The following is a 14722-nucleotide window of genomic DNA, read 5'->3' as shown; positions in this document are numbered from 1 at the left end:
GGACAAAGAGCTAAGCATATATGCCAATAAGAGAAAAAGAAAATCAAAGGAGGTATAAAGACATACAGGAATAGAAGTTATCTAAATAGAAAACAAACATCAGCAAAGAAAACCTACAAAGACAAAACTTAATTCTTGGAGAAACTACTAAAATTAATAAACCTATAATGAAACCCAAGAAAAGTACTTAGAAGGCACAAATAAAGTCAGAAATTTAAAAGGAAGCATCACTACAGATCCCATAAACATTGACATGATCGTAACAGGATATTATGAACAATTTCATGCCAATAAACTTAAAATAAATTTTGTTGAAATGGACAAATCTCAACAAAGACTGATATAAGAAGAGGTGGAAATAGAAAATCCTGAATAGTCTTACATTTGATTACAGAAAATGGCCATTTTCAAATGGAGCCGTTAGCCCAAATTATAGAGAAAAGGAAAACTGGTAGCCTCTGGGCCAGCTCCTGTTACATTTTTATATTCCTAATTTTTTGTGAACTCTGAATGCCTTTACAACAGGCATGTGTCCCTCAATTAACCATGGATCCCACCTAGTGATTCACTCATTTAAGTTACCTTGCGGGATCTTAGGTATTTAATTTTGTAACCCCTGAAATAATTAAAAATCATTAAGATTGTTATAATTTCAAATAGCTGCATGAAAAGAAGTCTATCTAATGTTTCTTTCCTAAACTTATCAAATTTAGACTATTTTACAGCTATCTCCAAGGGAATTTCCTTGTTTGGGGGTGTTTTGGGGTGTGGTATCTTTGTTTTTTATAACTGCTGGTCAGTAGACCCCTTTCAGTTATGGTGCTTAACCATAGTTAGTCAAACTGCAGAGATTAGAGGGACTAGTCCCCAAGACTCCCTTCACTTCTGACACCAACTGTAAGTTTGAGGGGTTGCCAACACTACCCTTAGTTCTTACAATTCACCGGAAGGACCTACAGAACACACTGAAAGGTGCTATACACTCAGTTATGGTTTATTATAGGGAAAGGGTACAGACTAAAATCAGCCACAGAAGAGATTCCCAGGGAAGCATGTGAGAGTGTTACAAACATGCAGTTCTGTTGTCCTTCCCCGTGGAGTCAGGATATGTTACCCTCCTGGTGTTGGTATGTGTCAATTTGATGCAAGGAGTATTGCCAACCAGGGCAGCACACCTGAGCCTTGGAGCTCAAAACTTCTACTGGGCTTCATTACACAGGTATGAATGATCGGTTGCTTGCCCAAGCTGTTGAACTCAGTCTCCATGTCAGCTGATGCCATATATAACCCAAACTCTCACCATAAATCATACGGTTGGCCTTTCTGGCATGGCCGGTTCACACCCTAAGACTATTGGGTATGGTTGGCCCCACTCTAAGATCCAGTGTGGCCAGATACCCCTCTAAACAAAGACACTTCTACGAGGTGTAACATAGATTGCCTCCCAGAAGCCAAAGGCAAAGCCAGACCTCTCTTTAGTCAAGGCCAAATTCTTCATCACACAGTACTGACATATAAATGATGGTCCTTCATTCAAACTCTCTGGAGTCAGATCTATCAGTCCATTTATATACAGGCAGGAACATAGGCAAAAGGACAGTTTCAACGAAGGGGCTATAAAAAATAAAGTAACCAAAATGCAAAGTAACGTTATCTTACTATATTCCACAGGAGACCTTGTCTCATGATTCCTAACATTATACCCCTAGATAACTCATTGGAGAGCCCAACTGATTCTCTAAGGCAATTTCACCAAAATAAAAAGGCTAAGGAAGCCCCAGTCACCTAATGGATAAGGTATTGGCCTCCTAAAAAGGCCAAGGCACACTGTAAGCTTACCCTGCCTCTTCCTATTAACTATAGTTTTAGTATCTCTTTCCTTCTCAGAAATCTATATTGAGAACTAAAGAGATCTTTCCTACAGAATAAGCAGCTCTGTACCTTTGTTTTGGCTGACACCTTTCAGAAGGAAAAAAAAACAATTTAACATGCCTCTTCTATTTAAGTTGCTTGACAACCAGACTACCCAACTACAAAGAGATCATGGGTGTCATAGAAACAAGCCTTGGGATTTTTCCTAGTGCTAGTCACACAAATCCTTCAATACAGTGGTCATTTGCCTCTTTACTATCCAACTTGAAAATTCTTATTTGTCAGTGATTATACATTCTCCAGAAACATTATTATAAAATTCTTTGAACAGGAAACTCTCCTTGTGAATTTCGAACCTGATTTACATATGGGTTTTCAGGAGCATAGCATAATATATAGTAAGATATACCTTGCTGATTTTGCTTAGCAAACTTTTTTTTTTCCATAAACGGTGTAATGGTAACATTCAGCCCAGGCTGCATTTGAATTATCATAGACTGTGAACTAACGGCATCTCTGTTTGGCATAGTGTCTTATGCACAGTGAGTGCTAAATAAATATTTGTTGTATTGAATTGAATTTGTGCATGTTTTATTACACATCCATGTTAAAGCTCTAAGAACTTCAGATAAGAGGTTAATGGGCAAAAGGGGTAAAATGAGTTCAACTGTTTAATATCCAGGAATCTACACGAGAGAATACCAATTCCTCTGCCATGCGTGTTGTCGAGGGAAGGCACGTTTGATCAACACTGATAAGACAACAGAACAAGTCATAGAGCCTGTGTCACTTTTTTCCAAATCCATGGTAACATATATATTCATCTTGTCAGATTGCTATATAAATAGATGAGGTAAAACAACATGGCATTTGTTGTACTTCAATTACTTTCTTGTGTAATGTCAAGAAGTAAAAGCTAACAAACCATAACTTTCCTTGACATTTCCTCCCTCAAGTGACCAATGATGGATTTGCCTTTAAAAAGCATTCATCATTTTAAAGAAGGGTAGAGACAGTAGATTTCTTTGTGTTATTTTTTTTTTCCATTTTTTAAGCCAGTGGTTAAATTGAAAAGCCCAGCTCTCCTGCAGACGGGAACTAAACCTGGTTGATAAGATTACATGTTTCTAATCCTGGGGGATGTTTGAAGTCATCCAAGTAGAGAAGGCATTTGCTGTCATAAATGGTCCAGAGATAGAACTGAATTCCCAGAGAGGCCAAGAGGCCACCCTCACCACCACAGCCCCCGCCTTCCCTCTGCCTTCAACCTACATTCCCATTAAACAGTGTACACTTTGCCAAGCAAATCTTTTTATGTGGCCAGATCTGACAGCCCAGCATGATTGTTAAGAACACTGGCATTTGAGTTTGAGCTACATAGTTTCAAATACCATCTCCACCATTTACCAGCTCTGTGACCTTGCTCAAATTACTTAAGTTCTCTAAACCAGCTACCTTTTCTGTAAAACAGAGACAATAAAATATAATTCACAGAGTTTTGCAAACGATAAAATTAGATAGTATGTTTAAAGTGCTCACTGCAGGGACTGCTCAAAGAAAGAAAATGCACCAATTAGTAAACACATTGGAAGCTCCATGAAGACAGGAACAGCGTCAGGTCTGTTCATCATTTCGGTCCTCAGAACCTAGTACAGAATTTGGCCCAAAGGTGCTCAGTATTTGCTGAATGAACTAATGTGTGGATATTATTATGATGCTGATTTTTATTATTATTAGTACCCCCCTTGGACAGTAAGGATCAGTGTATCAAAATGATAATTATAGATATGATTTATTGAGCATTATTAAGTCTAGGCACCAATGATTTCATAGTATTAAATCATTTAATCATCACAACTACCTTAGGAGATAGGCACTATTATTATTATAATTTTACAAATGAAGAAAATGAAGCACTGAGAGGTTAAATAACTTGTTTAAGATTACGCAGGTAGTTCGGAGTGAAGCATGGATTTAAGCCCAGCAGCAAAGCATTAGATTATACTCTACCAGAAAGTAGGATAAGTCATTGTTCAAATAATAATGATAACAGCTACTATTTATTGAACACTCACAAAGTGATCATCATCTCGACAGTTTTTCTTTAACATTCACAATTACCCTAATTAGGAAACAGCCATAATTATCCTCATTTTACAGGTAAGAAAACTGAGGCACAAATTAGTTAAACAAAAGTGGCCCATCTTTAATTCAAATCCAGGCCTGTCTGACTACAAAGATATGCTTGTTGGACCCTGTTTGAGAACACAGCATGAGAATGAACCTTGAATTCCATTTTCAGGTTTTCTATTGTGCTGCGTATAGCAAAGATTGCCATTTACTCACCATTATGTTTTCTTTTCTTCCTGGACACACAGCTAGACTACAGTTTCCAGCTTCCCTGGTAATTGGGTGTTGCCATGTGACTGATTTCTAGCCAGTGAAATATGAGAGGAAGTAATGTGTTTTACTTCTAGGCTGGGCTCCTGGGTACCTCCCACATTTATTTCTCCATGCTCCTTCCCTTTGTCTACTGAATACAGAAGAGTATGACCAGGTTTGGAGGCAAGGGTCAGAAAACTACACCCAAGAGCCAAATCCAGTCTGCCACCTCTTTTTATAAATAATATTTTATTGGAACACAGCCATGCCATTAATTTAAATATTATCTATGACTGCTTTCATGGTACAGTGGTGGCATTGAACAAATGTAACAGAGACACTTTGGCCTGAAAAACCTAAAGTATTTGCTATCTGGTACTTTGCAAAAAAAGAGATTATAAATTCTGCTTTAGGGAATGGCAGAGCCACAAGATGGAAGGAGTCTGGGTTCCTGAATTAACTGGTCGAGGAGAGCCACACTGCCAACATGAACCCTTACCCTGGACAGTTACTGAGCAAGAAATAAACTTCTGCGATGGGTCATTACATTCCTGGGTCTCTTTCTTAGAGCAGCTATCCTCCCATAACCTATTCACAGAACACTCTAGTTAGGGAAAATAATTACACCCACATTCAGTAAGAATAACCTCTTTGGTTTTCCAAACTGATCCATCTCATTGTTTCTCCATATCACGCAGTCCTTACTTCTAGCCACCACACTCAGTAAGGGGCCACCTCCCCCTTTCTGAGAATATAACACACAGTCAGCCACATTGCACCCAGGAGATACTCACCAATGTCAACGTTCTACCTAGTGTCCCTACTGATTGGTAATTTTTTGGTTTGTTTTTTTTTTAATTTGGGGTTTCAAAATTCCAAAGAGAAACAGAATTACAGCGCTTATCCAATAATTCTGTCTCTGTTGAGAAATAGGATTCTGGCGAGCATAGAAAAAAATATATTTTTATTAGTATGTCCAAATCTAGAATGCAATAAAACACAGACCTTTCAAAAGTAGAGGAAAAAAATCCTTAGTACAGGGAAGGAAAGCCAAGAGAAGATTACTTACTGCTACAGAATCCAATATTGCAAAGCCCTTTTTTTCTTTTCCTTTGCCACATTTTTAATGTCTTTGTGAGCTCAGTGTGCTGTGACTATCAATCACAGGAAACTACTGACATTGTGAAACTGCTTTTAAGATATACAGAGTTTTCAAAGCCAAAGTTGTCTGAAGAATAAAAATCTTCAAAGATTGTATATTTTCAAAAATATCTATTTGATACACCAAGCTGAATAATGGCCAGCTGTCCTTACTCTGTAACTGCCTGACAGAATGCATGAATATTGTTTTGTGGAAGACATTAAATATGGGAAACAAAACTTTCTATGAGAATTGCCAGTTCTTCAGTGGTCAATGCTATCATCTGGATAGTTGTGTTCTCCCAAAATTTGTATGTTGAAGTCCTAACCCCCAAGGTGATGGCATTAGGAGGTGGGGCCTCTGGGGGTGATTAGGTCATGAGGGCAGAGTCCTCATGAATGGGATTAGTGCCCTTCTGAGAAGACACCCCAGAGAACTAATCCCCCACCCCCTTCTGCCATGTGAAGACACAGGAAGAAGTCAGCCATCTGCAATCCGGAAGACAGCTCTCACTAGAACTGACCATGCTAACACTCTGATCTCAGACTTCTAGCTCCCAGAACTGTGAGAGATAAACTTCTCTAGTTTATACATCACCCAGTCTATTGTAACTTGTTATAGCAGCCCAAATGAACTAAGACAGTCAGCCTCTTCCATTAGTGGGAAGCAGAGTTCCCATTATTGCTGAGGCACGGAGAGTAGACAGATGAGAATAAAATTAATTTGGGAGTGGACAGAATTCTCCAAGTTCTACTTTGATGCTCAGGAAATTTTTATGTTTTTCAGACACAGATGGGTATGACTTCAAATGTGGATCTGTGGATACAGAGCCAAGTCTACCGGTGGACTAGAGCCTACAGGAATTTGCATCCTCTTCTTAGTGGTCCAAGAAGACCACATAAAGAAATAGATTCTGATCACCAAGGATTATCATCAATCGTTCTTTCATTTAATAAATGTTGGGTTACTACTATGTGCCAGCCATCACTCTACACACTGGGAATGTGATAATGAATGAAACATAATAAATTCCTTTGTTCATGAGGATCACATTCCAATGGGATAATATAGGAAATAAATATATATATAATTGTAGTACAGATATTGAGGTAGAGCAATATTATATAGAACACATCTCTGATGACAATACAATAAAATTCAATAACAAAAGAAAACCATAAAAACTTTATCTGTTTGTAATTTTTAATTTATAAATATAATGAATTCACACATCAAGAAAGAAACTACAATGGAAGTTAGAAAACATTTAAAACTCAATTTGACAGTGAAAAACACTGCCTACCAGGACCTGCAGAGTATGATTAAAGCATATATATATATATATATATTAGTTAAATATCAAGACTCCCCCAAAAAAATGATATTAGGAATGAAAAGGAAGCATAAATACAGACATAGCATCAATTAGACATTAATAGAGGTATACTATAAACATTAGGCCAATAAATTTAAAAATTTAGATGAAATGAACAAACTGCTAGAAAAATATAACTTGCCAAAAGCAATTCAAGAAGAAGAGAATAAAACTGAGTAGACCAATAAACATCAAAGAAATTGAATAAGTTGTTAAAATATACCCACAAAAAGAAAAACATTAGATGATTTTGCAGGTGAACATACCTAACTTTCACAAACACATCATACCTCTCTTACATAAAATTTTAGGGAGTAGAATAATAGTAATAATAGCTAAAACTAAAAGGCTGGTTGCTATATTATGGGCACTGTTTGAATTGCTTTACTTATTTTAACTGTTTTAATCCTCAAACCATTCCTATGAGGTTGGTATTTTCATTTTCCAAATTAGGAAACTAAGACAAAGGAGGTTAGGTTTAATTACTACAAGCTGCTAGAATAGAAAGGAAAAAGAGAAGAAAGCATTCCAATTCACTTCATAATATAGTGTAACTTTGACATGAAAAGCAGACAAGGGCAGTACAAGAAAAAATTATAGATCAAATTCACTTACAAAAGTATAAAAATCCTAAATAAAATATTAACAAATCAAATCCAGAAATGCATAAAATATTTAATATTGTAACTAAATAGGGCTTACCCCAGAAATACAAGGTTGGGTTAGCATTAGAAAATCTACTAGCGTAATCCATCACATTAACAGATCAAAATATATGATAATCTCAATAAAGGCAGGCAAGAAAGGACTTTTAGCAAACTTGGAATGGAAAGAAAACTCACTTGAATTGTAGAAGACATCTGTCAAAAATCTACAATAAACATCACACCTAAGGCTAAAACATTTCACATATGTGGTCTCTTTCAAGGAAGAAACAAGAATGGCTATTTCTCCCCTACACTTAACATTGTACTGAAGGTCCTAGCTAGCACAATACGAAAGAAAGAGAAGTTTTTCAATATAAGGAACAAGAGAACGGGAACATAAACCCCACACCGGGAGAAAATATTTGCAAAAGACAAATCTAATAAAGGACTATTATCCAAAATACAGAAAGATCTTTTAAAACTGAACATTCAGATAATGAACAACCAATTCAAAAATGGGCAAAAGATCTGAACAGATACCTCACCAGGGAAGATATACAGATGGCAAATAAATATATGAAGAGACGTTCAACATCATACGTCATTAGGGAAATGCAAATTAAAACAAAAATGAGATACCACTAGACACCTACTGTAATGGTCAAAATCCAAAACACTGACAACACCAAACACTGGTGAGGGTGTGCAGCCACAGGAACTCTCATTCACTGCTCCTGAGAATGGAAAATGATACAGTCACTTTGGAAGACAGTTTGGCAATTTCTTACAAAACTAAATGTACTCTTACCATATAATCCACCAATCACACTCCTGAGCATTTATCCAAATGAGTTGAAAGCTTATGTCCACACAAAATCTACACCCTGTAATCCTAGCACTCTAGGACGCCGAGGCAGAAGGGTCACTCGAGATCAGGAGTTCGAGACCAGCCTCAGCAACAGTGAGACCCTGTCTCTACTAAAAGTAAAAACAAAAATTAGCTGGGCAACTAAAAATAGAAAAAATTAGCTGGGTGTGGTGGTGCCATAGCTGTAGTCCCAGCTCACTCAGGAGGCTGAGACAGGAGGATCGCTTGAGCCCAGGAGTGTGAGGTTGCTGTGAGCTAGGCTGATGCCACCACACGCTAGCCAGGGCAACAGAGTGAGACTCTGTCTGAAAAAAAAAAAAAAAAATCTACGCACGGACATTTGCAGCACCTTTTTCCATAATTACCAAAAACTTAGAAGCAACCAAGATGTTCTTCAGTAGGTGAATGGATAAATAAACTGTAGTATATCCAAAGGAATATTATTTTGTACTAAAAAGAAATGAGCTATCAAGCCATGAAAAGACATGGAAGAACCTTGGAATCATATCACTAAGTGAAAGAAGCCAGTGTGGAAAGCCACACAATGTGTAATTCCAACTATATGACATTCTGTAAAAGGCAGAACTTTGAAGACAGTAAAAAGATCAGTGGTTGCCAGGGGTCAGGGAGGGGGGAGGAATGAAGAGGCAGAGCACAGAGGATTATCAGGACAGTGACACTATTCTGTGTTATACTATAATGGCGGATACATGTCATTACACATTTGTCCAAACCCATAGACCATACAACACCGAGAGTGAACTATAATGTAAACTATAGACTTTGAGTGATAATGATGTGTCAGTGTAACTCCACTTGTACCAAATGTACCCCTCTGGTAAGGGATGCTGATTAGCAAGGGAAGTTCTCCATGTGTGGGACCAGGGGATATATGGGAATTCTGTACTTTCCACTCAGCTATGCTCGGAACATAAAGCTCCTCTAAAAAATAAAATCTGTTAAAATATACATATATTTATATATGTATACATGAGATTAACAAACTGTCATTATTCACAATGTAATTATCAATGTAAAAAACCCAAGAGAGTGCACAAATTACAGCTATTAAGGAAGTTCAATAAAGATACTTGATACAAAATCAATATCCAAAAATAAATACACTCCTATTCTACAGCACAAGAAATCATATAACCAATAAGTGATTAATAGCAAGACTATATATTGATGCCTAGAAGTCAATAAGAAGACAACCCAATGGAAAAATGGCCAAAGTATATGAATAGACAATTCAGAAAGAAACTCAAATGACCATCTCATTAGTAATCATTAGTAATCAGGCATATGAAAACTAAAACAAAATATTTCCACACACATCAGAATGAAAGAAGTCTAATATCAAATGTTGGCCAAGACACAGGGAACTAGCAAAACTCATAGATGGGGAAAGAGGGGAGGGGAAGTAAACCGACAGATTTGGAAAGTAATAATTGGTAAAGTTAAGACCAGAAGCTTCACATCTAAGTGTTTACCTTAAAGAAGCTGTTGCCCTGGCAAGTTCTGTGCAAAGGACATTCTTCATGGTATTGATTACAATCGTTGTCTGATACATCAGTCTGTACCTCAGTGTTATGAAATGGTCACTGGGCTGTCCTTGCCTTCCAAGAGAATGTTCTGTGTTTCCATCACTTGGATTATTAGTGTTCCTTGTAGCAGGATTAAATCTGCCTATAAATAATATCCAGGCTCTTTCTGCCTTCTCTCTTCCACAGGCCTTCTCCCTTTTCTGCCGGGCTATTATTTGAAGTTATCTAATGATCAATGTTAGTAAGTGCTAAGTGGGGAAGGTGGTGTGTGTTTGCATGTTAGTAGAGGCTGCTCTCAATGCCAGTGGGTTTCAACCCAGACTGCACGTGAGAATATAACTAGAGAGTTGTGGGGTTTTTTGAAAGTAACACTGACAGGCCCTACTACAGAGATTTTGATCCAGTTGGCCCAGTTGACATACTCTGGAGTTGGGGTATTGATATTTTTTTAAACTACCCAGGTGCTTTAGTGCTCACCAGCACTTAGAACCACTTCCCTGGACTGCGGGGCCTCAGAAGCAGATACAGCACAGTACAATGGTTAGGAACAGAACCTGGGAGGACCTGGGCAGATGCAAAGGCTTATGAAATATTGTGCCTTTTCCTCAGCAACAGGCAGCCTTGTCATCTGGCTTAGCAGAGAGTCAGCATAACCACATGTTACCAAAAACGAATTTAATATTTTTCAAAGAACTGGCAGATTTTTAATAGGAAAATACTACTGAACAATATTTAACCTTTGATCTAAAAATTCCCTTGAAGGATTTCACAAATCATCAGCTTTGGGATATTAAAACAATGAGAGATTATTAACAAAGATCCATTTTGGTGCTTTTGCTTTTACTGGATTTGGGAAATCCATAACCCTCAGGGTGACTAGGATAGCCCCTGCCAAACGGGGTTCATAAAGAGCTGAAACTTCACTTGGGGAAGGCACAGCTGTGCTTCCAGGAAGTGTGTCTCCTGGGAAGAAGTCCATCTTCCTGTTCTGCAAAGGAATTTCAAGGTGTTTACATTAAAACAATGATACAGATGTTTATTTATTCAAATAGAAAGGCCTTAATGATTCTTTAAGTGAAAAGAAGTACAACTGCATATACAGTATGATCTCATTTTTAAGAATATTGTTACTGATTAATGTTTGTATATTCATCAAAAATTTAACAGTAGTTATCTCTTGATGGTGGACATTAAGAAATATTTTGTTTTATTTTTTCCTACAATAAACAAGCATGTTTTAAAGGATAATTTTCAAAAACAGATAAATCAGCGGTGGCTCACGCCTGTAATCCTAACACTCTGGGAGGCCGAGGCGGGCGGATTGTTTGAGCTCAGGAGTTCGAAATCAGCAAGAGCGAGACCCCGTCTCTACTAAAAATAGAAAGAAATTAATCGGACAACTAAAAATATATAGAAAAAATTAGCCGGGCATGGTGGCGCATGCCTGTAGTCCCAGCTACTCAGGAGGCTGAGGCAGTAGGATCGCTTGAGCCCAGGAGTTTGAGGTTGCTGTGAGCTAGGATGACGCCACGGCACTCTAGCCCAGCAAAAGAGTGAGACTCTGTCTCAAAAAAAAAAAACAGATAAATCGTAACTCTCATATAGATATAAAAATGAGCCTTTGTTAAAGAGTTTATTTTACTCATACTAGGGGAAGCAGAGGGATGTTATAACCAAAGAAAAAGTCAAAAAAAAAAAAAGCACAAATTTATATAGAGCAAAGAGATGTTTAAAAAAATGAGCCAATGGAGGAAAAACTGATTTTTTTCACAAGGGCAGAAGAAAATAAATTAAACATACATAGTGGAACATAATTTGCATTTCTATCATTACCTACAACTTACAGAATTGTAAATTAGTGCCAAGACAATGAAAGGTTGAAGTCACATAATGACATAATATTTTTACATGTGTAATGAATTATTTTTAAGGAAACAGTCACAAAAACAAGGGCTTCAGGAAAGCCTTGGATCCATGTTCCAATTCTACCACTGCCTAGCTGGCGAGTTATTTAATTTCCCTTTGCCGTTGCCTCCGTTTCCTGATCTGCAAAATACAGTAATAATCCCTCGTGCACAGCCTTCCCGTGAGCGTCAGTGCATTAATAAAGCGCTCACCGGCCGGGCGCACCGTGAGCACTCGATACGCTGACGGTGTCATTCAGTAAAGCACGATGCCTGGCACACGACGAGTGCTGCATCGGAACCGAATGGATCACTTCGTCCTCCTGGTGACCTGGAGCCAGAGGACCCGATGCACCTTCGACCACCTGTGAGCCAGGCCCCGAGATGCTGCCAGCACCAAGGCCCGGCGGTTCCTTCCCCAGGCCGGCCCCTTACTGGGCCCCCGCCCCGCTTTGGGCCATTGTGACGTCGACCCGGAACTGCCTACCTTCCGGTCCCTGCAGGCTGCGGAGCTGGCGCGTGCCCCAGCCACGAGGACCCAGCTGGCATATCCCCTTGGGTCTGGGCGCCCAGCCTCCGGACCCCGACCCGACGCCCCGCCCCCTGCAGAGAGCCACAGGCGCCCCCAGAGCGCGGGGTACGACGCCACTGTCGCCGCCACCGCCGCTGCCTGGCAAGAGCCCCGCCCTCGCCCGCCCCCTCGCGGGCCGCTGGGATCGCCTCGCCTCGTGCAAGGACCCAGGGAGCCCGACCAGTCCAGGGTGTGGTCCTGCCTCTGCGGGCGCCACTCGCCGCCCACGTCCCGAGTCATCCAGGAGGTGGATCCGAGGTTCTGTGGCCAGAACACCACGGCCCGGTGCGCCAGCCTCCCTGGGCTCCGAGAAGGCCTGAGGCTTCCGCCCACCACCTTCGTTCTGCGACCCTGGGCCCAGGTTATTGTTCCCCTTATGCCTCTGCCTTTGTTCAGTTGTGACCCAAGCGGTTGTGGCTGCAGAGGGCTGCGAGGGCATTTTCCTCTTTGGTCGGCCCTCCCAATAAAATGGTGCTTGCAAAGGCCAAAAAAAAAAAACGAATGAAGGAATGAAAATATGAATTTCAGCTAATGCTCCCAAGGCCGTGCTGGAGGACGCTGTGACACTTTCCCTATAGCTTGGATCCTAGACTGCGCCACAGCTACTCAGGAGACATGGGTCATCAGAGCCTTTTTGGTGCCAGAGCCGTGGCCACAGGCAGCTCCCCAGTGGTGGAAAAACAGAACTTCTGGACTCTTCCTGGGAAGCTCTGCTAATTTGCAGCAGCTGGACACTGTTCCTCATTAACATCTGTCAGCGTAGACGTCACATCATTTTACTGTGGTGGCAGGGACTCAGCTCCAAATTCTGTATAGAGAAAGCACGTGGATCTCAGTCTTTCCATGGCTTTGAGACAACCGGAAGTGCCTACTCTTGAGTGGACTTCTAGGCAAGATGTCCCGGCCCATTAGCATATATTGCTGGGCATTCTATCTGCTTCTCTTCTTTTGTTCTCTCTCCACTCTGTAGCTTTAATTTGTATAGAGCTTCTGTTGCTTGAAGGTACTCGGTCTTCTCGATGGCAAGGCCCTTGTGGGGTACGTAGACAGCATCTCTAAGCCCTGCCTTTTGCCTAAAATGCTAAATGCTCTCCTGGGTCTGTTTTGTGATCAGAGGATTTATGATGAATGCATAGCTATACCGATGTCCTTGAGGATCCTTCACCCATATGACTCCTCCTCCGTCACACATGAGCAGGCAGCCACTGATTCCAGAACACAAATATCAGCACATCACAAAGGTAGAAGGAGGAGACGCCCGTGTATCCTCTACTCCCATGACCCTATCATTGGCCATTGACCGTAAGGACAGGGTCCCACTGGTGAATGCTAAAGCTATGCATTCATCATAAATTCTCTGATCACAAAACAGACCCAGGAGAGCATTTAGCACTTTAGGCAATATGCAGGGCTGAGAGATGCTGCCCTATGTACCCCACAAGGGCCTTGCCACTGAGAAGACCAAGTACCTTCAAACAACAGAAGCATTACAGAAACTAAAGCTACAGAGTGGAGAGATAACAAAAAAAGAGAAGCGAATGACATCAGCTCAATCCACCCCAAGCAGCACTCCCCACTCTTCCCCTAAGCAGCAGCCCAGAGGCTGGTCCACTTGTGGTTCTTCCACGTTCTTAACTTGCCCAAATCCTAGCTCCGTGGATTCTGGAATGGAGATAAGGACAAAAACTCGTCAGATAAATGGAGCCTCTTTGGACCAAGATCCCCTCAGAAGTATGATTCAAGAGGTTTTGTCAACCAGGGCCTCAGAGGAACGCAGAAGCCCTCTCCAGTGGACCTGATCCACGTCCAGGCCACCTGGATGGCTGAAGGTCAAGAAACCTTCAAGCCTCCCAAGATGGTCATCCCAGTGATAGAAGAGCAGAAACAACCACCAAGGACCCATAATCTCAAACCCCAGTCCACTGGCCTCTAGAGCTCTCTATTCTGATAACTCTGGATAATAGATGTCTTGCATTCCCCTCCCCTTTTACCCTGGATCCAATGTAGAAAAGGTATATTTTTCTAAATCCCTTAAACTGAGGCTAGAGCTGGAGACATAATTGCTTTTTGAGAAACATTAGTGCAAAGCTTGTCTTTATTGTGTGAAAGAAAAAAAGCAAAGGCAGTGCTAGGAGGGTAAGTTATAGCTATAAACACATTCAAAAAAAAGGAGAAAGATAATGAACAACCTAACTTTACACTTGAAGAAACTATGAGAAGAAAAAAATGCAAAGGTACTAGAAGAAAAGAAATAATAAAAATTGGAGCACAAATAAATAAAATAGATAAATAATAAAACAGACAATAAAACAATAGAGATAATAAAATCAAGAGTTCGTTGTTTGAAAAGATCAACAAAATTAACACATACTTGTAAGAAAAAAGAAGACTAAGAAAAAACACAGAAGACTCAAA

General features: G+C 40.1%; 1 pseudogene; it reads left to right on the top strand.

The window, feature by feature from the left end:
- The first annotated feature begins 13150 nt into the window (after nt 1–13150).
- On the top strand, nt 13151–14240 carry LOC105808847 (annotated as a pseudogene).
- The last annotated feature ends 482 nt before the right edge of the window (nt 14241–14722 follow it).

This window comes from Propithecus coquereli, unplaced genomic scaffold, assembly GCF_000956105.1.
Source record: "Propithecus coquereli isolate 6110/MARCELLA unplaced genomic scaffold, Pcoq_1.0 Scaffold180, whole genome shotgun sequence".
NCBI lineage: Eukaryota > Metazoa > Chordata > Mammalia > Primates > Indriidae > Propithecus > Propithecus coquereli.
The sequence above is the reverse complement of the archived record's forward strand: the minus strand, read 5'-3'. Positions and strand labels throughout refer to the sequence as shown.